The sequence below is a fragment of the Oncorhynchus mykiss genome, chromosome 25, assembly GCF_057628025.1.
Source record: "Oncorhynchus mykiss isolate SJ-2025 chromosome 25, ASM5762802v1, whole genome shotgun sequence".
NCBI lineage: Eukaryota > Metazoa > Chordata > Actinopteri > Salmoniformes > Salmonidae > Oncorhynchus > Oncorhynchus mykiss.
In genome coordinates, this window is record NC_143046.1 from 29508803 (window position 1) to 29531082 (window position 22280).

The following is a 22280-nucleotide window of genomic DNA, read 5'->3' on the forward strand; positions in this document are numbered from 1 at the left end:
CAAACACAGGGCAGAGCAACATCTAACACCCAGGACCGGTCTGCTCTGTTGACAAACACAGGGCAGAGCAACATCTAACACCCAGGACCGGTCTGCTCTGTTGACAAACACAGGGCAGAGCAACATCTAACACCCAGGACCGGTCTGCTCTGTTGACAAACACAGGGCACCTTTTTTTGACAGCTGTCTGGTTTATGTATGAAAGAAATATCCAGTCAGACAACAGACTCGGCTGCACGTTCATATAAATAGAAATGGATACAGAAATGTAGGTAACAGAAAGTTTGCCTTTTTGTATTGAGGTCTAAGAATAGATGATAACACTAAACTGAGATAATTTGTCACACTGCATCATTGTATGGAATCGTATTATTCTCTCTAGGCTGCCTCTCCTGTCATTTCACTAGAGGGAGCTCTAATGACACGGCAGGAAAAGCTGTGTGTCTGACTGAGAGGCTATGACGCTGTTCTACACAGTGACTCCGTGGTGATATCAGTCTGAATGGAGGTGTATGAACCCAGTGATAACTCTGTGTTTGGAGGCCATTGCTGCTGAGGAATCAGTAGAGAGCCACTGATGAGATGAAAAGGGTTTTAGATTGGCTGTGTGTTTCCTGCCCGAGGGTGTGTTCTCTGATTTACGTCTGGAGACGGAGAGCAATAACTGGTCACTGCCTGGGAGGCGGTGGCATCTTGTGTGACATTAGAGATGGTGTGTTAGTGTGTGCGTGTATGTGGTTTTTTGTGGTATTTGTGCATATGTGATCCCCTATATTCTTCTTGCATATCTATTTGTGTGACATGTCGTGTGTGTGTTATTTATTTACTGTCAAGGCAGAGGAGTTCAACTTGTTTCAATTAGGAGCTATTCATTCAGAAACTTCTTGTGTGCCTTAACAGGTTTCAAGGTGGCATCCCTCTTGGCCTGGTGCAGTCCTCTATAGACATGGCAATTGTGCCTCATGGGAGTTATACCCAGTTATACCCAGGACTCCATGAGGAAGGGAGGGAGTGGTAACTGCACCACACAGATACAGACATGCAGTACGGTAATCTGCTGCACTCCTACTAATTACCCCAGAACTAATCCATGGGGTTTTCACATGGAACAGGACCAGCGCCGCACTCATTGAATTGAATATAGGTTAATGGGATGGAATCAGAGACTGGATAGTTAAGCTGATCCCTGTCTCCCCTCTTCTCACTGACGCCCCACTCTATACCCAGACCAGACCAGCCTAACCCAGATCAGACCAGCCTAACCCAGATCAGACCAGCCTAACCCAGATCAGACCAGCCTAATCTGACCAGCCTAACCCAGACCAGCCTAACCCAAATCAGCCTAACCCAGATCAGACCCACCTAACCCAAATCACACCCACCTAACCCAGATCAGCCTAACCCAAACCAGACCCGCCTAACCTAATTCAGACCAGCTTAACCTAGACCAGACCAGCCAAATCCAGATCCGACCAACCTAACCCAGACCAGATTAGCCTAACCCTGACCAGCCTAACCCAGACCAGACTCACCCAGAACAGACCAGCCTAATCCAGACCAGCCTAACCCAGACCAGACTAGCCTAACCCAGACCAGACTAGCCTAACCCAGACCAGACCAACCTAACCAGAGACCAGACTAGCCTAACCCAGACCAGACCAGCCTAACCCAGACCAGACCAGCCTAACCCAGACCAGACTAGCCTAACCCAGACCAGACTAGCCTAACCCAGACCAGACTAGCCTAACCCAAACCAGACTAGCCTAACCCAGACCAGACTAAACCAGACCAGGGAGAAAAGAGGATGCTAAAAGCCAAGCGTTGTCGAGACGCACCTTCTCACACCCTCAGATGCCTGAAGACTTAGTCATGTTGTTTGTTTTGGTCTTGTCTGCTTTTTTTTGTGATCCTTAGGAGCCAAAATGGAAGCCAATGCCAAGCCATTTTGGCTTAGTGGCTTTCTGCTACAGTAATGTTAGGCCTTCAGTGAGAAACTGCAGCTCTTTACGACTGCATGGAGTCGAGAGGTTGGAGTGTTGCAAGAAGATATCCTGGCCCTCGGCGGGGTCGGAACAGGGCGTGTCTCGCTGCCCTGCAGTGGATTCCATTTACTCATCAAAGAGTTTGTCTGCTCTCTTCTCACCCAGGGAAAGACATTCCAGTGTGTAGTTTAGTTTTCACGGGGGATCATGGGAAAATGAGGTTAGTGTAGTGCACTTTAGTTCTTAGTGGAGAGGGGAGAGGAGTCTACTATTTTCATATCAGACTTCTATGCACTATTACAAAAAGTAATAAATCAAATAATGAAAGGCTGACCTCCTTAACTCAAACAACTCCTAAAATAAACACTGCCATAACAATATGACAGCTGTTTCCCAAACAGGTTCCTCACCTCTCCTCAGAGGCCTGCCTAATGTAAGAATGACCTGATCGTTTTTGGCAGAAGGCAGTTTGACTGCTGCCAAATCGCTCTCTCTCTTCTTCCTCTGAGACGTGTCCCCTTTATGTCTTTCCATTGCACCAGTGACAGGTGAAACGCTATGGTCTGAGTGAGTCTGGGCCAGTCCCCATCAATAAAATGACTCTCCAACACACATGTTCCATATTCCACAGCCAGGCCGGTATGTCCATCCATGTGTTGTCATATCGACTCACACTGTGGGCAAACAGAAAAAACTGGGAAGCAGACTTAATCTGTGGCCTTTTCTCAATTGGATTTGCTCAACTCCTGCATACTCTCTCCATTCTCTCTTGCCTCCTTTTGATAAAGGTCAAAGGTAATCGAGGAGAGGCGGAAGGTAAAGTGTATGATAATGCGCTTGTATGAAATGAGACTCTCCTTCGTGAGACTCTCCTTCAATGCATTTGATACATGAAAGGATGTATGCAATACATCAAATGTATGAAATATATTTTATAGATGACAGAATAAGTAGGGTATCATTTTTAAATGTTTGGATGCTTTTGTCCTTCTAGAAAACAATATTCAAAGGGGGTGTGGCTGATTTCAAAGCGCTTCTGCGAAGGACTCCGGTAGGATACGCTTGTAGTTCCTCGCCAAAGGAGGCTATCGAGGAGGATCGTCTTCCGTTTGCCTACTAACAAATTGACACTCTTTGACCACTTGGTTCCAGGTCAAGGAGGATGGAGGAGAGAGGAGAGAGGATGAAGGACATACTTTTGCCCAAATTGGAAAAGGCCACAGTGTGATAAAGGTTGATTAAACATGACCAGCATAACCTTAGTACCCTTTACTTTACCCCATTTCCTGAACAAGCATAACTCAATCTTGAACATAAGAACATCCTGTTAGAAGTGAGTTTGTACACTATATAATCAACAGGTGGCAGTGTTGCATTCAAGATGTGTCTCCCAAGCCAGAGCCCTGAGAGCTGATAAGAGATACAAAAATCCATATTGTGTCAGAACGGCCATAATTAAATCCATCTATCTACTTGATGTATTTATATCCAGCACATTTCTCTGTGTGTCTACAGGAGACAGATTGGATATTTTATTTTTGTGGCAGCCAAACTGTCCTTTTATCTCACATAACAATGTTCAACTGAAGAGAACATGTTTTGACTGGTCTCATGGTATTGTTATGTGATGAATTTGTCCCCTTGTCATCCTAGTATAGGTCTTTATAAGACTCAGCAACGAGACAGTACAGGCTGACATCCCAGACATTCTCAAACACGTGAGGATGGATGTAATTGCCATGGGTTTAGAAAAACGAGTCTCAAACTTGTAGTGCTTACAGTGCACAGGAGGGTGGTGGCACCTTAATTGGGGAGGACAGGCTCTTGGTAATGGCTGGAGCGGAATTAGTGGATTCCATGTGTTTGATGCCATTCCATTCACTCCTTTCCAGACATTATTATGAGCCATCTGGCTTCTTGTTCCAAGACAAGCTAAACACTTTCTTTGCCCGTTTTGATGATAACACAGTGCCACCGACACAGGCCGCTCGCCCGGTCTGAGCTCTCGTTCTTCGTGGCCGACGTGAGTAAGACGTTTAAGCGTGTTAACCCTCGCAAGGCTGCCTGCCCAGACGGCATCCCTAGCCGCGTCCTCAGAGCATGCGCAGACCAGCTGGCTGGAGTGTTTACGGACATACTCATCTCTCCCTATCCCAGTCTGCTGTCCCCATTTGCTTCAAGATGTTCACTATTGTTCCTGTACCCAAGAAAGCAAAGGTAACTGAACTAAATTACTATCACCCACTTCTGTCATCATGAAGTGCGTTGAGAGGCTAGTTAAGGATCATATCCCCTCTACCTTACCCGACACCCTAGACCCACTGCAATTTGCATACCGCCCCAATAGATCCACGGGTGATGCAATCACCATCACACTGCATACTTCCCTATCCCATCTGGACAAGAGGAATAGCTATGTAAAAATGCTGTTTATTGACTACAGCTCAGCCTTCAACACCATAGTACCCTCCAAGCTCATCATTAAGCTCGGGGCCCTGGGTCTGATCCCTCCCCAGTGCAACTGGGTCCTGGACTTCCTGACAGGCCGCCCCCAGGTGGTGAAGGTAGGAAACAACACCACTACGCTGATCCTCTACACAGGGGCCCCACATGGACGCGTGCTCAGCCACCTCCTGTGCTCCCTGTTCACCCATGACTGCATGGCCACACACGCCTCCGACTCAATCATCAAGTTTGCAGACAACAAAACAATGGTAGGCCTGATTACCAACAACGACGAGACAGCATACAGGGAGGAGGTGAGGGCCCTGGCGGAATGGTACCAGGAAAATAGCCTCTCCCTCCACGTCAACAAAACGAAGGAGCTGATTGTGGACTTCAGGAGACATCAGAGGGAGCAACCCCCTATCCACATCGACAGGGCCGCAGTGGAAAAGGTGAAAAGCTTCAAGTTCCTCGGCATACACATCAGTGACATTCTGAAATGGTCCACATACACAGACAGTGTTGTGAAGAAGAAATTAGTATTGGCCCCTAAGATCCTGAAAGCCAAGATCATCAAGGACCTCAGCCACTCGAGCCACAGCCGGTTCAACCCGCTATCATCCAGAAGGCGAGGTCAGTACAAGTGCATCAAAACTGGGACCAAAAGACTGAAAAACTGCTTCTATCTCAAGGCCATCAAACTCTTAAATAGCCTTCAATAGCCGGCATCCACCCAGTACCCTGCCCTGAACTTTAATCACTGTCACCATCCGGCTACCACCCGATTACTCATCCCTGCACCTTAGAGGCTGCTGCCCTATGTACATACTGTACATAGATTTTTATATTGTGTTATTGACTGTACGATTGTTTATGTGTAACTCTGTGTTGTTGTTTTTGTCGCACTGCTTTCCTTTATCTTGGCCAGGTCGCAGTTGTAAATGAGAACTTGTTCTCAACTGGCTTACCTGGTTAAATAAAGGTGAAATAAAAAATGAACATAGACATGGAACACTGGCCACTTTAATAATGTTTACATACTGTTTTACCCACTTTAAATGCACAGTATATACTGTATTCTAGTAAAGGCCATCCTGTTAAACTATTGCGGTTCATATACTACTCTGTCCATGTATTCTACAGATATACCATATATTATATCCACATACTGTCCATAATGTCTATACATCCCATCACATGCGCTATGATGAATCTGGATCTCATGAGGACCGCCACAGGACAGGAAGACCCAGAGTTACCTCTGCTGCAGAGGATAAGTTCAGTTAACTGCACCTCAGATTGCAGCCGAAATAAACGCTTCACAGAGTTCAAGTAACAGACCCATCTCTACAACAACTGTTTCAGAGGAGACTGGATGAATCAGGCCTTTGTGGTCGGATTGCTGCAAGGAAACCACTACTAAAGAACACCACTAAGAAGAAGAGACTTGGTTGGGCCAAGAAACATGAGCAATGAACATTAGACCGGTGGAAATCTGTCCTTTGGTCTGATGTGATTTTTGGTTCCAACTGCCATGTCTTTGTATGACGCAGAGTAGGTGAACGGATGATCTCTGCATGTGTGGTTCCCACCGTGAAGCATGGAGGAGGAGGTGTGATGATGTGTATATAGTCTCGCTATTGTTATTTTACTGCTGCTCTTTAACTAGTTGTTACTTTTATTTCTTATTCTTATTTGTATTTTTTAAACTGCATTGTTGGTTAGGGACTTGTAAGTAAGCATTTAACTGCGCATGTGACTAATGCCATTTGATTTGATGTGGGGGGTGCTTTACTGGTGACTCTGTCAGTGATTTATTTAGAATTCAAGGCACACTTAACCAGCATGGATACCACAGCATTCTGCAGCAATACGCCATCCCATCTGCTTTGCTCTTAGTAGGACTATCATTTGTTTTTCAACAGGACAATGACCTAAAACACACCTTCAGGCAGTGTAAGGGTTATTTGACCAAGAAGGAGAGTGATGGTGTGCTGTATCAGATGACCTGGCCTCCACAATCTCCCGACCTCAACCTAATTGAGATGGTTTGGGATGAGTTGGACCGCAGAGCGATGGAAAAGCAGCTAACAAGTGCTCATCGTGTGGGAACTTCTTCAAGACGGTTGGAAAAGCATTCCTCATGAAGCTGGTTGAAAGTGTGTGAAAGCTGTCATCAAGGCAAAGGGTTTCTACTTTAAAGAATCACATATAAAATATATTTTGATTTGTTTAAGACTTTTTTGGTTACTACATGATTCCATATGTGTTATTTCATAGTTTTGATGTCTTCACTATTATTCTACAATGTAGAAAATAGTAAAAAATAAAGAAAAACCCTTGAATGAGTAGGTGTGTACAAACTTCTGACTGGCACTATATATATATATATATATATATATATATATATATATATATATATATATATATATATATATATATATATATATATATATATACATACGCACACATACACACAGTATTGATACATAAATACATACACTATATATATAGTTACAAAAGTATGTGGACACCGTTTCAATTTAGTGGATTTGGCTATTTCAGCCACACCCGCTGCTGACAGGTGTATAAATCAAGCACACAGCCATACAATCTCCATAGACAAACATTGGCAGTAGACTAGCCTTTCTGAAGAGCCCTAGTGACTTTCAACATGGCACAGTCATAGGATGCCACCTTTCCAAAAATTCAGTTCATTACATTTCTGCCCTGCTAGAGCTGCCCGGTCAACTGTAAGTGCTGTTGTTGTGAAGTGTTGCTCGTAAAAATAGTTTGTCCTCGGTTGCAACATTCACTGCCGAGTTCCAAACTGCCTCTGGAAGCAACGTCTGGACAATAACTGTTTGTCGGGAGCTTCATGAAATGGATTACCATGGTTGAGCAGCCACACACAAGCCTAAGATCATCATGCGCAATGCCAAATTTTGGTTGGAGTGGTGTAAAGCTCCTGGCCGTTAGACTTTGGAGTAGTGGAAACACGTTCTCTGGAGTGAGGAATCACGCTTCACCATCTGGTAGTCCGACAGACGAATCTTGGTTTGGCGGATGCCAGGAGAACGTTACCTGCCCGAATACATATTTCCAACTTTAAAGTTTGGTGGAGGAGGAATACTGTTTTTAATGGTTCGGGCTAAGCTCCTTACTTCCAGTGAAGGGAAATCTTAACCCTACATCATACAATGACATTCTAGACGATTCTGTGCTTTCAGCTTTGTGGCAACAGTTTGGGGAAGGCCCTTTCCTGTTTTAGCTTGACAATGTCCCCTGTGCACATAGCGAGGTCCATAGAGAAAAGGTTTGTCGAAATCGGTGTGGAAGAACTTGACTGGCCTGCACAGAGCCCTGACCTCAACCCCATCAAACATCTTTAGAATGAATTGGAACGCCGACTGCAAGCCAGGTCTTATCGCCCAACATCAGTGTCCAACCTCACTAATGCTCCTGTGACTGAATGGAAGCAAGTCCCCGCAGCAATGTTCCAACATCTAGTGGAAAGCCTTCCCAGAAGAGTGGAGGCTGTTATAGCTGCAAAGGAAAGACCAACTCTATATTAATGCCCATGATTTTGGAATGAGATGTTCGATGAGCAGGTGTCCACATACTTTTGGTCATGTGGTGTGTACATAGTGCATTCAGAAAGTATTCAGACTCTTTTCCCCTTTTCCACATGTTGTTACATTACAGCTTTATTCTAAAAATGATTACATTCATTTTTTCCCTCATCAATCTACCCACAATACCCCAAAATGAACAAAGCGAAAACAGATTTTTACAATATATAAAATACCTTATTTACATAAGTTTTCAGACCCTTTGCTATGTGACTCGAAATTGAGCTCGGGGTCATCCTGTTTCCATTGATCATCCTTCAGATGTTTCCATTGATCATCCTTCAGATGTTTCTACAACTTGATTGGGATCCACCTGTGGTAATTTCAATTGGTTGGACATGATTTGGAAAGGCACACACCTGTCTATATGAAGTCCCACAGCTAACAATGCATGTCAGAGCAAAAACTATGGCACGAGGTCGAAGAAATTGTCAGAGAGCACCGAGACAGGATTGTGTCGAGGCACATATCTGGGGAAGGGTACCCAAACAGTTCTGCAGCATTGAAGGTCACCAAGAACACAGTGGCCTCCATAATTCTTAAATGGAAGAAGTCTGGAACCACCAAGATTCTTCCTAGTGCTGGCTGCCAGGCCAAACTTAGCAATCGGGGGAGAAGGCTCTTGGTCAGGCAGGTGGCCAAGAAACCGAGGGTCACTCTGACAGAGCTCCAGATTTCCTCTGTGGAGATGGGAGAAGCTTCCAGAAGGACAATCATCTCTGCAGCACCACCAATCAGGCCTTTATGGTAGAGTGGCCAGACGAAAGCACCCCTCAGTAAAAGGAACATGACAGCCCATTTGGAGTTTGCCAAAGGTATCTAAAGACTCTCAGACAATGAGAAACAAGATTCTCTTTTCTGATGAAACAAAGATTGAACTCTTTGGCCTGAATGCCAAGTGTCATGTCTGGAGGAAACCTGGCACCATCCCTACGGTGAAGCACGGTGGTGGCAGCATCATGCTGTGGGGATGTTTTTCAGCGGAAGGGACTGGGAGACTAGTCAGGATCGAGGGAAAGATGAACGGAGCAATGTACCGAGAGATCCTTGATGAAATCCTGCTCCAGAGCACTCAGGACCTCAGACTATGGCGAAGGTTCACCTTCCAACAGGACAACGACCCTAAGCACACATGCAAGACAACGCAGGAATGGCTTCGGGACAAGTCTCTGAATGTCCTTGAGTGGCCCAGCCAGAGACTGAGTGGCCCAGCCAATCCTCTCAAGCTCTGTCAGGTTAAATGGGGAGCGTCGCAGCACAGCTATTTCCAGGTCTCTTTAGAGATGTTCGATCGGGTTCAAGTCTCTAAAGAGACCTGGAAATAGCTGTGCTGCGACGCTCCCCATTTAACCTGACAGAGCTTGAGAGGATTTGCAGAGAATAATTGGAGAAACTCCCCAAATACAGGTGTACCAAGATTGTAGCGTCATGCCCAAGAAGACTTGAGGATGTAATCTCTGCCAAAGGTGCTTCAACAAAGTACTGAGTAAAGGGTCTGAATACTTGTAAATGTGATATTTCAGTTTTTTATTTTTAATACATTTGCAAAACATTCAAAACCCCTGTTATTTCATTGTCATTAAAGGGTACTGTGTGTAGATTGATGAAGGGGAAAAAAAACCAATTGAATCCATTTTAGAATGAGGCTGTAATGTAACAAAATGTGGAAAAGGTGAAGGGTTCTGAATATTTTCCAAATGCACTTTATATATCTTTATTCATTTATTTATTAGTATTCCGGACACCAAATATTTATATATTTCTTAATTCAATTTTAATTTTAGACTTGTGTCTATTGTTAGATATTACTGCATTGTTGGAGCTAGGAACACAAGCTTTTCTCTACACCTGCAATAACATCTGCTAAACATGTGTATGCGACCAATTCAAATCAGATTTGATTGGAGAGAAACAATGACAGTAACACTGTTGGTGCAGTGTATGCCAGGCACATTTAAGGACATTTTACGCTACAGTGCTGCAGTCTGTAGAGAGGGCCTCTGCTGGCTCTAGAGTCTAGTGTCTTATCTACTGAGTCTGTGTTGACCCCTCTTTGTGGGATAGATCTGCCTGGCAGCCCCTCACTACTGAGTGACCATGTCCACGAGAAACCACTGACCTCTGGAGCCACAGGATAGCCACCGTCGATACAGTTTAAACCATTTATTTGACTTTATTTTATTTTTTTTATCAATTGGAATATTTATAGCTACTCTTTAAGTAAATACCTACAGTCAACTTTGCAATACTTTAAGTGATAAAGAAGATTGTGTGACCGGAGCCTTGTCACTCACTCACTGTTGTGCAGCATGCACCAAGTGATCTAGTTACAGTATGGAATTCACTACTATATGTTTTCCTGCTAGATATTTCACAGCTATTAAGTTAACTGTTTCAAATGTGCTAAATGCTCCACAGTTGTGCACTCAAGGTGGGTGTTTCTAATGAACCACTGCTTCAGGGTACAGAGTACAGACTCTGAGAATACCACATCTTGTATGCCCATAGGCTATCACCCCCGGCACTCTATATAGCCAAGCGGCTTTATCCCAAACATGAAGAAATGTAAAGGCAGCAGGTGGGAGAGTCTTTGAAGATGAAACCAGTGCAGAGTCCCTTCCCTCCTCCCTGCAGACATTGACTTCTAAAGGCTAAAGCACACTGCTCAAAGCCTAGCTGACATTTGCATAAATCCATCAGCGACGCAACGACAGCACTGACTCTTGGGTCCGTATATTTAGAAAACTATTTGTCATTGAGGATGATGTCTCCCCACATGAAATAATAATACAGTTTACAATAGAATACAAGAGTACATACTATAGAACTTTGCAATAAACTGTACTATACTGTAGAATACTATGCAACACACTAGTATCCCTCGATCATGTATAGTACTATAGAATGTTGTAGTTTACTGTAGAATACTATAGTAAATACTACAGTATTATCTGCAAAAGACATGGCTAAAGGTCAATCAGATTTGTGAACATGGTCCCTAGCTGTGTGTTGCCGCTTTCCATGTTGTCTGTTGTCTGTAGCTTGTGAGGTGTGGAAACACTTTGTTGCTTTTATGAATTTTGTCTTGCCGCTTTTTGTTTTATGTTGCTCTGTCTGTATGCTACGTCTTGCTTGTCCTATGTTGCTCTGTCTGTATGCTATGTCTTGCTTGTCCTATGTTGCTATGTCTTGCTTGTTCTATGCTGCTATTGTCTATATTGTAATTGTTTTTAATAACCTGCCCAGGGACTGCGGTTGAAAATTAGCCGGCTGGCTAAAACCGGCACTTTTACTGAAACGTTGATTAATGTGCACTGTCCCTGTAAAAATAAAAACTAAACTAAACTAAACTAGTATATACCACAGTTTTCTTTTACTACAGTATTTATACCTTCAATATTACAGTCAATATTACAGTGTACTACAGTTAATACTACATGTCATACTATGATATTTTTATATGTGGGTCTGAGAGCTTTCATTCTCAGTTGGTTGTTGTTTAGACACAAGTACCTTTCAAACTCAAAAAATAATTGATTTGTTTTGTGCTTTTTGTATCCCAATCTAGCTTGCAAGCACATGTTTGCGAGAGTGTGTGCGTGTGTATATATGTGCGCAGGCGTGTGTGTATTTTTGTGAGTGTGTGTGTGTGCATTCGCCTTCGTGTTTGCGAGTGTATGTGTAAACAGCGTATTGGTTGTTTGGTCCTGGCAGTAAGAACAGCAGCTACAAGAGTATGGATTGTGCTTGTCTGTCTGCCAGGTGGAGGTTAACTGCAATGGACAAGGCCCTCCAGCATCACCTGCTAGAGGACTGTCTTCATTTCTCCTGCGTCTCTATTCATTTAGACTATTGGGTGAGATGTAGAGGCGTTGAGCATATAACACCCCCACTATCCTTCCATTGTTGGACAGTCAGGGAATAGTACTGCAGTTATTTAAGATAGATAGATAGATAGATAGATAGATAGATAGATAGATAGATAGTAACATACAAAATCTTTGAAAATGTCTGAACTCCTAAGCTTCTAAAAAAGAGTTTATATTGCGTTATAAGAGATGACAGTGTCACGCCCTGATCTGTTTCACCGTGTCCTTGTGCTTGTCTTCACACCCTCCAGGTGTCGCACATCTTCCCCACTTATCCTCTGGGTATTTATACCTGTGTTTTCTGTCTGTCTGTGACAGTTCGTCTTGTCACCTCCTTTTGGATTGTTAGTAAATGTCTTGGACTCTAACCATCTGCCTCCTGTGTCTGTGTCTGGGTCTCGCCTTGTGCCCTCATAAAACGTGCTTTCTTCCACCATTTTCCATTCTGCCTTATTGCCTTTCTTGTTTCCTGTCAAAGTCGCTCTTTTTCAAGCAATTTTCTTTATTGATTTCTCTCCTAGCTGTCATTCTTGTTTTTGGGGTGCAGTGTTGTATGTATGATGGAACAGAACCAATTGTTGGTTCTGAACGGAACTATTTTTTATTTTTTTCACTGTTCCTACCAGCAAAATAAAGTTCTGAACCCAATTAGAACCCCAAAAAGTAACATCTTATATCATTCCTTCCTGTTCCTTTTTTAACCTGTGAAAACATTTGTTTTACGTTTAGCTCATTAAATGACTCAGTGTGGATAGAGCAGGCAAGCTAGTTGTTTACATGCGGGATGGACAGACGAGTGTAGTTTATGGAGCAAGATGCGACTGACAGGAGGAGGAGGATTGAAGTTTGTTATGACATGCATTATATGAATTAGGTCCACATAATTATACCTAGGAGGAGTAGCTTCTGTGGAGGAACTTTGATTGTAGTTTCTAGCTAACAAGCTTGTTGTGCATATTAGCTAAAAACAAGTCTTAACTTTTTGTATTTAATATGTCCAACTTCAAACGTGATAACTAGACGTATGGTATCCTTAACTAGCATTGAAAAAGTGAATCCATTCTTCTCTAGCTAATTAAAAATCACTCTCTCTATCTTCTGAATCACGCTTGTAACATCAGTACAGTAGCCTGTGCTTCTGAAGGGGGAGGGGCATGTAGCCTAAACATGCACAGGTAAAGATTTTCAGCTTGCCAGCAGACTGTCACGGCTGTTGAAGGATGAGGCCCATCCCAACTCACACCCTGACCAAACCAAAACAGAGACATAAAAAGGATCTCTAAGGTCAGGGTGTGACAGTACCCCCCCCCCCCCCCCCCAAAGGTGCGGACTCCGGCCGCAAAACCTCAACTTTTAGGGGAGGGTCTGGGTGGGCATCTATCGTAGCGGGCCCCGGACAGGGCACACTCGTTGCTGGAGGCTCCGGACTGGGCACCCTTGTTGCTGGAGACTCTCTGGAGAACGTCTCTGGAGGCTCCGGACTGGAGAACGTCTCTGGAGGCTCCGGACTGGAGAACGTCTCTGGAGGCTCCGGACTGGAGACCGTCGCTGGAGGCTCCGGACAGGAGAACGTCTCTGGAGGCTCCGGACTGGAGACCGTCTCTGGAGGCTCCGGACTGGAGACCGTCTCTGGAGGCTACGGACTGGAGACCTTCTCTGGAGGCTCCGGACTGGAGACCGTCTCTGGAGGCTCCGGACTGGAGACCGTCTCTGGAGGCTCCGGACTGGAGACCGTCTCTGGAGGCTCCGGACTGGAGACCGTCGCTGGAGGCTCCGGATTGGAGACCGTCACTGGAGGCTCCGGATTGGAGACCGTCTCTGGAGGCTCCGGACTGGAGACCGTCGCTGGAGGCTCCGGACTGGAGGCCGTCTCTGGAGGCTACGGACTGGAGGCCGTCTCTGGAGGCTCCGGACTGGAGACCGTCGCTGGAGGCTCCGGACTGGAGACCGTCGCTGGAGGCTCGGACTGGAGACCGTCGCTGTAGGCTCCGAATTGGAGGCCGTCGTTGGAGGCTTCGTGCAATGACTCCTCACTGGAGGCTTCCTGCCATGACTACTCACTGGAGGCTTCGTGCCGTGGATCATCACTGGAGGCTTCTTGCCATGGATCATCACTGGAGGCTTTGTGCCATGGATCATCACTGGAGGCTTTGTGCCATGGATCATCACTGGAGGATTTGTGCCATGGATCATCACTGGAGGCTTCGTGCCATGGATCATCACTGGAGGCTTCTTGCCATGGATTATCACTGGAGTGGAGAGACACACAGGAGGCCTGGTTCTGGGAGTAGGCACAGGACTCACCAGGCTGGGGAGACATACATACATATTAGTCCATGGCCGAGGCAACTTGTCCTTGGCCGAGGCACCGGATAAACTGGGCCGTGGAGGCGCACTGGAGGTCTCGAGCTAAGAGCCTGCACAACCCGTCCTGGCTGGATGGTGACTTTGGCCCGGCACGTGTGGGGCGCAGGCACAGGATGCTCTGGGCTGTGCAGATGCACTGGAGACACAGGGCGCAGAGCCGGCGCAGGATATCCTGGGTCGTGGAGACATACTTGAGGTCTGGAGAGCAGGGCTGGCACAATCCGTCCTGGCTGGATGCTCACCCTAGCCCGGCAGATGCGGGGAGCTGGTATGTAGCGCACCAGGCTAAGAATGCGTACTGGAGACACCGTGTGCTCCACCGCATAACACGGTGCCTGACCAGTATGACGCCCACCACGGTAAGCAAGGGGAGTTGGCTCAGGTCTCCAACCTGACTCTGCCACACTCCCCGGCTTCCTCTCGGGCTTCCTTGCTAGCCGTGTTCCCTCATAACGTTGCCGCTCCGCTTTAGCTGCTGCCTTCGCCTTCCTCTCTGCTTCTACCTGCTCCCAGGGCAGGCGATCCTTCCCCGGCCAGGATCTCCTCCCAAATCCAGGATCCCTTGCCATTTAAAATGTCCAGTCCTCCTTCTTACCACGCTGCTTGGTCCTTTGGTGGTGGGAAGTTCTGTCACGGCTGTTGAAGGATGAGGACCAAGGTGCAGTGTGGTGAGTATACATTTTATTTTATTTAAGAAATGACGCCGACAAAACAATAAACAATACAAAACAAACCTTGAAGTTTAAGGCTGTGTGCCATCAAACAAAGTTAACTTCCAACAAACACAGGTGGGAAAATGGTACCTAAGTATGGTTCCCAATCAGAGACAACGATAGACAGCTGTCCCTGATTGAGAACCATACCCGGCCAAAACATAGAAATAGAAAATCATAGAAACACAAACTCACGCCCTGACCAAACCAAAATAGAGACATAAAAAGGATCTCTAAGGTCAGGGCGTGACACAGACACTGGAATGAGGGCTTTGCATAAACGCTTTGTTGAGTGGGACTATGAAAAGAATGCCTGGAATGTTATTAACTGGTTCCCATGCTTTTAAAATAACAATTCTGTTCAGGAACAGTATGGATCACTTTCATTCAAGGTTCCGTTTTGGTTCTTTGAAACATTTAGTTATTTTCTGGTTTTCGGTTCTGTCCCCTGAACAGAACAGAGGCATATCACTACTATACACTGTACCAGTCTAGTCCTGGAGCGCTGGTAGAACAAAGCAACATAGGTTCAGTCTCGTCTGGAGGACCAACAGAGACTTTCAGGCTTATACAAGAGATCCATATCTACAGCCTGTCTGAGAACCAGCACTGTCAGCTCCTATAGACCAGAAAACACTGCGAGTTGACATTACATAGCCTCAGTATTAAAGAGTAAAAAATCATCATTAACTACAATACAGCTCCATTTCCTGAAATTCAGCGGTGGAATTGGGAGGGATATGGCTGCTTTTAGAGTAGATGGAAATACAGACTTTATATATTTCGATGTGTTTCGGAATCATTTAGGAGGCTTATACTGTATTTTAGTGATGTGAAGGAATAGTGTGAATCCGTACTCTACCTCCGGTAAGATCTACATTATGCTTTTCTTACTGCACACCAACTATCTCTGCCTCCTGTAGACCTCCAAAAAAGGGCCCGATATTGATTTTAAGATTTTCGTTTTTTTCACTTCTTTAGGAACGCAATGGTGGATTTTTTGTTTGTTTACTCTCTTATTGATTGATGGCAATCACTTTCCCATTGAGCTGAGCCAACTGTCATCTCACTGAAGGAAATATGAGCTTCCCCCACTGTTACAACGCAACTTCGATTTCCTGTTTGTGAGAATGTCAAATATTTACTCACTCTGAACAAGTGTGGATAGGAGCTACTTAGACTCAGCTATCATGTCTTTACTCTCTTCTAAGCCCATACCCAAGAAGACATATTCCTGGCCAATCTTCAGACTTTAACGGGTGCAGCAGGAGTTATGTTTATGGGACGGTCTGTGGCTCATTATAATGTTGGGACCTCCTGGGAGAAGTGGGGAAAGGGTTAAGTGATGCCAAAGGCCGGGCTAAGGCCACAGGCCACATGATTGTTGCCGGTAAATCACTGGGAGGAAGCAGCCGAGAGAGAAGAGTGACTGTATTTCAAACTCAAAGTAGACAGCCCCTCGGCCCTAAACCCTCAGCCCTTGAATAACGCTTTACATCGTCACATCCGAGTGTCCCTTAAATGTCCCTTGCCCAAGCGAGTGAGAGTGATGATCGGAGAGGCAACGTCCTTGGTGGAAATCTTGAAGTTGAGTTAAAAAAAACCTACCTAAAGCTTTTGATGTACATAGTAAGCTAACGTATCTAGCTAGCACTCCTGTCAGGTTGCTAGCTACAGTTACCCATAGCTGGCTAGCTAGTCTTATAGTTTGGTGATTTATTCCAACAATTTGACACTTTGCGGCCACAAGAGTTTGACATGTGACTACAGTTTGCATTGAATTGTGGGTCATATCAACCCCGCAAGTGACCAAGTTGTTCACTCGCTCCCTCCAGCTAAACCGAGGGTCGAGGGGGCAACGTTAGTGAATTGGACCTCCACTTAAGATGGCAATCAAACTGCATCTGGTTTCTATGGGGATTCCCCTGAGGGAAAGTGGCTAGTGCAAGGGCTGAAGGGGTAAAAATAACGTGTTTGGACTGCAGCCCGTGTCTGCCGGTGGTATGAGTGGAGCTGAAGCATTTTACTCTGCCGAGTGTAAAACGCTTTGACCACACAGTCATTAACAACTGTGTGAAGTCAATACGCAGGATCACAGTGCAAACTACATGGGTATGATGTGAATTACAGGATGACAGGGCTACCTGAAAAATGACATTACAAATAGCAAGACCACTGTACAAACAAGCTTTACTGTCCATGCAACACCATCACTGTGCAAACTGCAGGATCAAAAACCAAAGTAAGGTACATGAATAGGGTACAGTTACCAGGTCACACACATTCAGTCAGAAACTCATACATGACAAGATAACAACGTGATCCAAACCCTTTCCTCCTCTTCAATAATCTCACGCAGGGTGTGCGATAGGACAATGGAACACAGTTTAAGCACACCTAGCATTCAGGAGGCACATCGTCAGCTTGCCTGCTGTGGTTAACCTCTGGAAGTCGTCATCTTGCCGTAAGATCCTTGACGCCTGAGAGTGGGGGTCATTTTGTGTGCCAGTCCGTCAGTTAGCGGCCGTGCCCTAACTCTTTTAGAAGTGTTGAAGCACACAGAGAAGCCCATTGACTGTGGGTGAATGCAGGCTGGCTCACTGTACTTTACATGCAGACGGTCCTCCCTGCTGCTGTTTTGGACTTTGCGTCTAATAGTTTTCTATGACTTTCTTATCTACTTTTCAGACTGTCATGAAATGAACTCAGTTGACCCCTCATTAGTGTTAATTAGTGTAATGTCTGAAGAGGGCAGTGGAGAAACAGACGATTCAAGTACAAAGGTATTGGGACAGTGCCCATCACTAGGCTATGTAAAATAGCTGTGTGCGTGTTGGTGTGTCCATGGTATATTCTTGGCACCACACCACTGGGCTTCAAAACCGTCAAACCGCCGCGGCACACTACTAAAGAGTTCCCCTTCATGTCACCAGGTGGATTCAGGGAAGTAAATTCATATAGAAAATGCAGTCACAGAAGAAAAAGCTATTGCACAAATTGGCCCTGTAAGTCAGTCATATCTATCGTTAAGCACTGAAAGAACAGACAGTATTAAGGTCAGCCTTTAGTGACGTAATTCCATCTACAGTATTTAAATCTAGTGACTAATTCATAAGAGATGGTTTTCTTCAATTTAGCCTATCACCCAAAGTCAAGCTTTCCTGTTTCTCATTGGAAAAACAACACTAGTCATTGTGATGATGAATAAGCATGTCTGATAAGCAGAGGACCCAGTCCTGGTCTCCTGATATCCTGAACCTATTTCTGCCCATATTACACCCAGGGGTGTTTCTAGGATGTGAAGACATTTGGGGCTTAGCCCAAAGCCAGGATGGGGGTCCGGGGAAAGAAAATGTTTTGAAAAAGCTAGATGCATGAATTTGATGCACTTTGAAATGAACATTGAGAGATTAGAACATTGAGAGATGAGATATTTTTCAGGTAACTTGCACCTTCCCACTTGCCAAAGTAGACACTGTCAGTACTCAATTACATTTGCTACTGTGGGTCTCTCTTCTCTGGAACAGTCTCTACACTGGAACACTCTCTACTCTGGAACACTCTCTCCTCTGGAACACTCTCTACTCTGGAACACTCTCTACTCTGGAACACTCTCTCCTCTGAAACATTCTCTACTCTGGAACACTCTCTACTCTGGAACACTCTCTACTCTGGAACACTCTCTCCTATGGAACACTCTCTCCTCTGAAACACTCTCTACTCTGAAACACTCTCTACTCTGGAACACTCTCTACTCTGGAACACTCTCTCCTCTGGAACACTCTCTACTCTGGAACACTCTCTACTCTGGAACATCCTCTACTCTGGGACATTCTCTCCTATGGAACACTCTCTCCTCTGAAACACTCTCTACTCTGAAACACTCTCTACTCTGGAACACTCTCTACTCTGGAACACTCTCTCCTCTGGAACACTCTCTACTCTGGAACATCCTCTACTCTGGGACATTCTCTACTCTGGAACACTCTCTACTCTGGAACACTCTCTACTTTGGAACATTCTCTACTCTGGAACATTCTCTACTCTGGAACACTCTCTACTCGGGAACACTCTCTACTCTGGAACACTCTCTACTCTGGAACATCCTCTACTCTGGAACACTCTCTACTCTGGAACACTCTCTACTCTGGAACATTCTCTACTCTGGAACACTCTCTACTCTGGAACACTCTCTACTCTGGAACATTCTCTACTCTGGAACACTCTCTACTCTGGAACACTCTCTACTCTGGAACATTCTCTACTCTGGAACACTCTCTACTCTGGAACACTCTCTACTCTGGAACACTCTCTACTCTGGAGCACTCTCTACTCTGGAGCACTCTCTACTCTGGAACACTCTCTACTCTGGAGCACTCTCTACTCTGAAACACTCTACTCTGGAGCAGTCTCTACTCTGGAGCACTCTCTACTCTGGAGCACTCTCTACTCTGGAACACTCTCTACTCTGGAGCACTCTCAACTCTGGAACACTCTCTACTCTGGAACACTCTATACTCTGGAGCACTCTCAACTCTGGAACACTCTCTACTCTGGAACACTCTCTACTCTGGAGCACTCTCTACTCTGGAACACTCTCTACTCTGGAGCACTCTCAACTCTGGAACACTCTCTACTCTGGAACACTCTCTACTCTGGAACACTCTCTACTCTGGAGCACATACATCTACAGTGTATTGCCAAAAACCACTCACCAACGTCAAACAGACTCTGACCTGTCCAATGATCCAGGCTGATTAAAGAATCCCACAGTACCCAAACACCTTCTCACTCTCACTCTCTCACACACACTGTGCAGTATTTAGAATCCATAGAGCAGCTTTAGGTCTGTGTGATCACCCCTCCTCTGCTTCTCTACATCACTTTCTCTGTGTCATCTGTTGCTGTCTCTCTCGTCTGCCCTCTTCTGTAGCTGTCTCTTAGTTTAAGTTTTAATGTCACATGCACAAGTACAGTGAAATGCCTTTCATGCAAACTCAAAACCCAACAATGCAATAATCATTAACAATGTATTACTAGAAAAAAAGAAATAACATGAGAGATAATAGTAATAAATATGAAATACACAAAGTAAGCATACTGTATACAGAACATATTTGAAAAGTCTACCTCCATCGATCCAGGGATACCGGATCGATAAAGGTAGATATGTATAGGGTAAGGTGACTAGGCATCAGGATATACGATAAACAGAGTAGCAGCTTATATGATGATTGTATGTGAGTGTGCGGGTGTGTAGAGTCAGTCTAAATGTACTGTTTGTGCATATTATGTGTGAACAAATGATGGCGCGAGTGTGTGTGTATGTGGGTGTGTCAGTGTGTGTGAGTGTGCATAGAGACTGAAATAAAAGACGCAAGGTAAACTCTGTCCGTGTAGCTATTTCGTTAGCTATTTATCAGTCGTATTCCTTAGTGTCAGACTTGATGCACCGGTACCTCTTGTCGTGTGGCAGAAGAGATAATAGTCTGTGACTTGGGTGGTTGGGGTCTTTAATGATTTTCTGGGCCTTCTTTTCAGACCGCATGATATAGAGGTCCTGGACGGGAGGGAGGGTACAGCTGTACAACTTTTTCAGGATGTGAGGGCCCATACCAAACTTTTTCAACCTCTTGAGGGGTTTGCGCCTCCTTCACGACTGTGCATGTGTGTTTGGACCGTTTTAAGTCTTCAGGGATTTGGACTCGAGGAACTTACACGACCCGATGTCACACGACGGCCAAAAGGATCATCAAGGACAACAACCACCCGAGCCACTGCCTGTTCTCACCGCTACCATCCAGAAGGCGAGGTCAGTACAGGTGCATCAAAGCTGGGACCGAGAGACTGAAAAACAGCTTCTATCTCAAGGCCATCAGACTGTTAAATAGCCACCACTAGCCGGCTACCACCCGGTTACACAACCCTGCACCTCAGAGGCTGCTGCCCTGTATACATAGACATGTAATCACTGGCCACTTTAATAATGGAACACCAGTCACTTTAATAATGTTTACATACTGTTTTACTAATGTTGTATGTTTATACTGTATTCTACTGTATTTTGGTCAATGCCACTCCGACATTGCTTGTCCAAGTATTTATATATTTCTTAATTCCATTATTTTACTTTCAAGATTGTGTGTATTGTGTGTATTGTTGTGAATTGTGAGATACTACTGCACTGTTGTAGCTAGGGAACACAAGCATTTCGCGACACCCGCAGTAACATCTGCTAAATATTTGTGTGTGACCAATACAATTTGATTTGATTTGGTGACGAGCTTGGAGGGGATAAGGGTGTTGAACGCTGGCTGCGCTGTAGTCAATGAACAGCGTTCTCACAGAGGTATTCCTCTTCTCTAAGTGGGTGAGGGCAGTGTGGAGAGCAATTGAGATTGCGTCATCGATGGACCTGTTGGGGCGATATGCAAATTGGAGTGGGTCTAGGGGGGCTGGGATGGTGGAGTTAATGTGTGCCATAACCAGCCTCTTAAAGCACTTCATGATTACAGAAGTGAATGATACAGGGTGGTAGTCATTGTGGCATGAAGCCTTAAGAGTTCTTAGGAACAGGGATGATGGTGGTCATTTTAAAACATGTGAGGATTACAGACTGGGACAAGGAGAGGTTGAAAATGACTGTGAATATGCCTGGCAGCTGTTCTGCGCACGCTCTGAGAACGCCTCCTGGAATAGCGTCAGGGCCCGCGGCCTTAAGTGTTGACCTGATTAAAGACCCTTCTCACGTTGGCATCGGAGAGTAAGATCACACAGTCGGCACTCACACCCGGCTTGATCTTGTTGTCAAACCAAGCTTAGAATGCGTTGAGTTGGTCTGGTAGAGAAGCATCGTTGGGCAGATCACGGTTGGGTCTTCCTTTGTAATCCGTAATGGACTGTAACCCCTGCCACATACCCGCGGGTGGTGGAGCCTGTGTAATAGGATTCCACATTGTTCCTATATTGGACTTTTGCTTGTTTGATGACTGCGGAGGTCATAGCGGGCCGTCTGGTACTTATTCATGTCCTCTGTGTGCGGTAGCCCAGCTCTTTAGTTTAGCGCCAACCTCTGTGTTAATCCAGGGCTTTTGATTGGAGAAGAATCAACCCCTCACCGTGGGTAAAACGTTGCCGATGCATTTTCTGATGAATCTGTTTCTGATGAAGCTGTTTCTGATGAAGCTGTTTGTTAGTATTCAATGTTGCTGTCTCTCGTCTACCTTCATCTCTATTCCTGTCCTGGTTGTAAAAAGTGTAAAGTAAATTCAT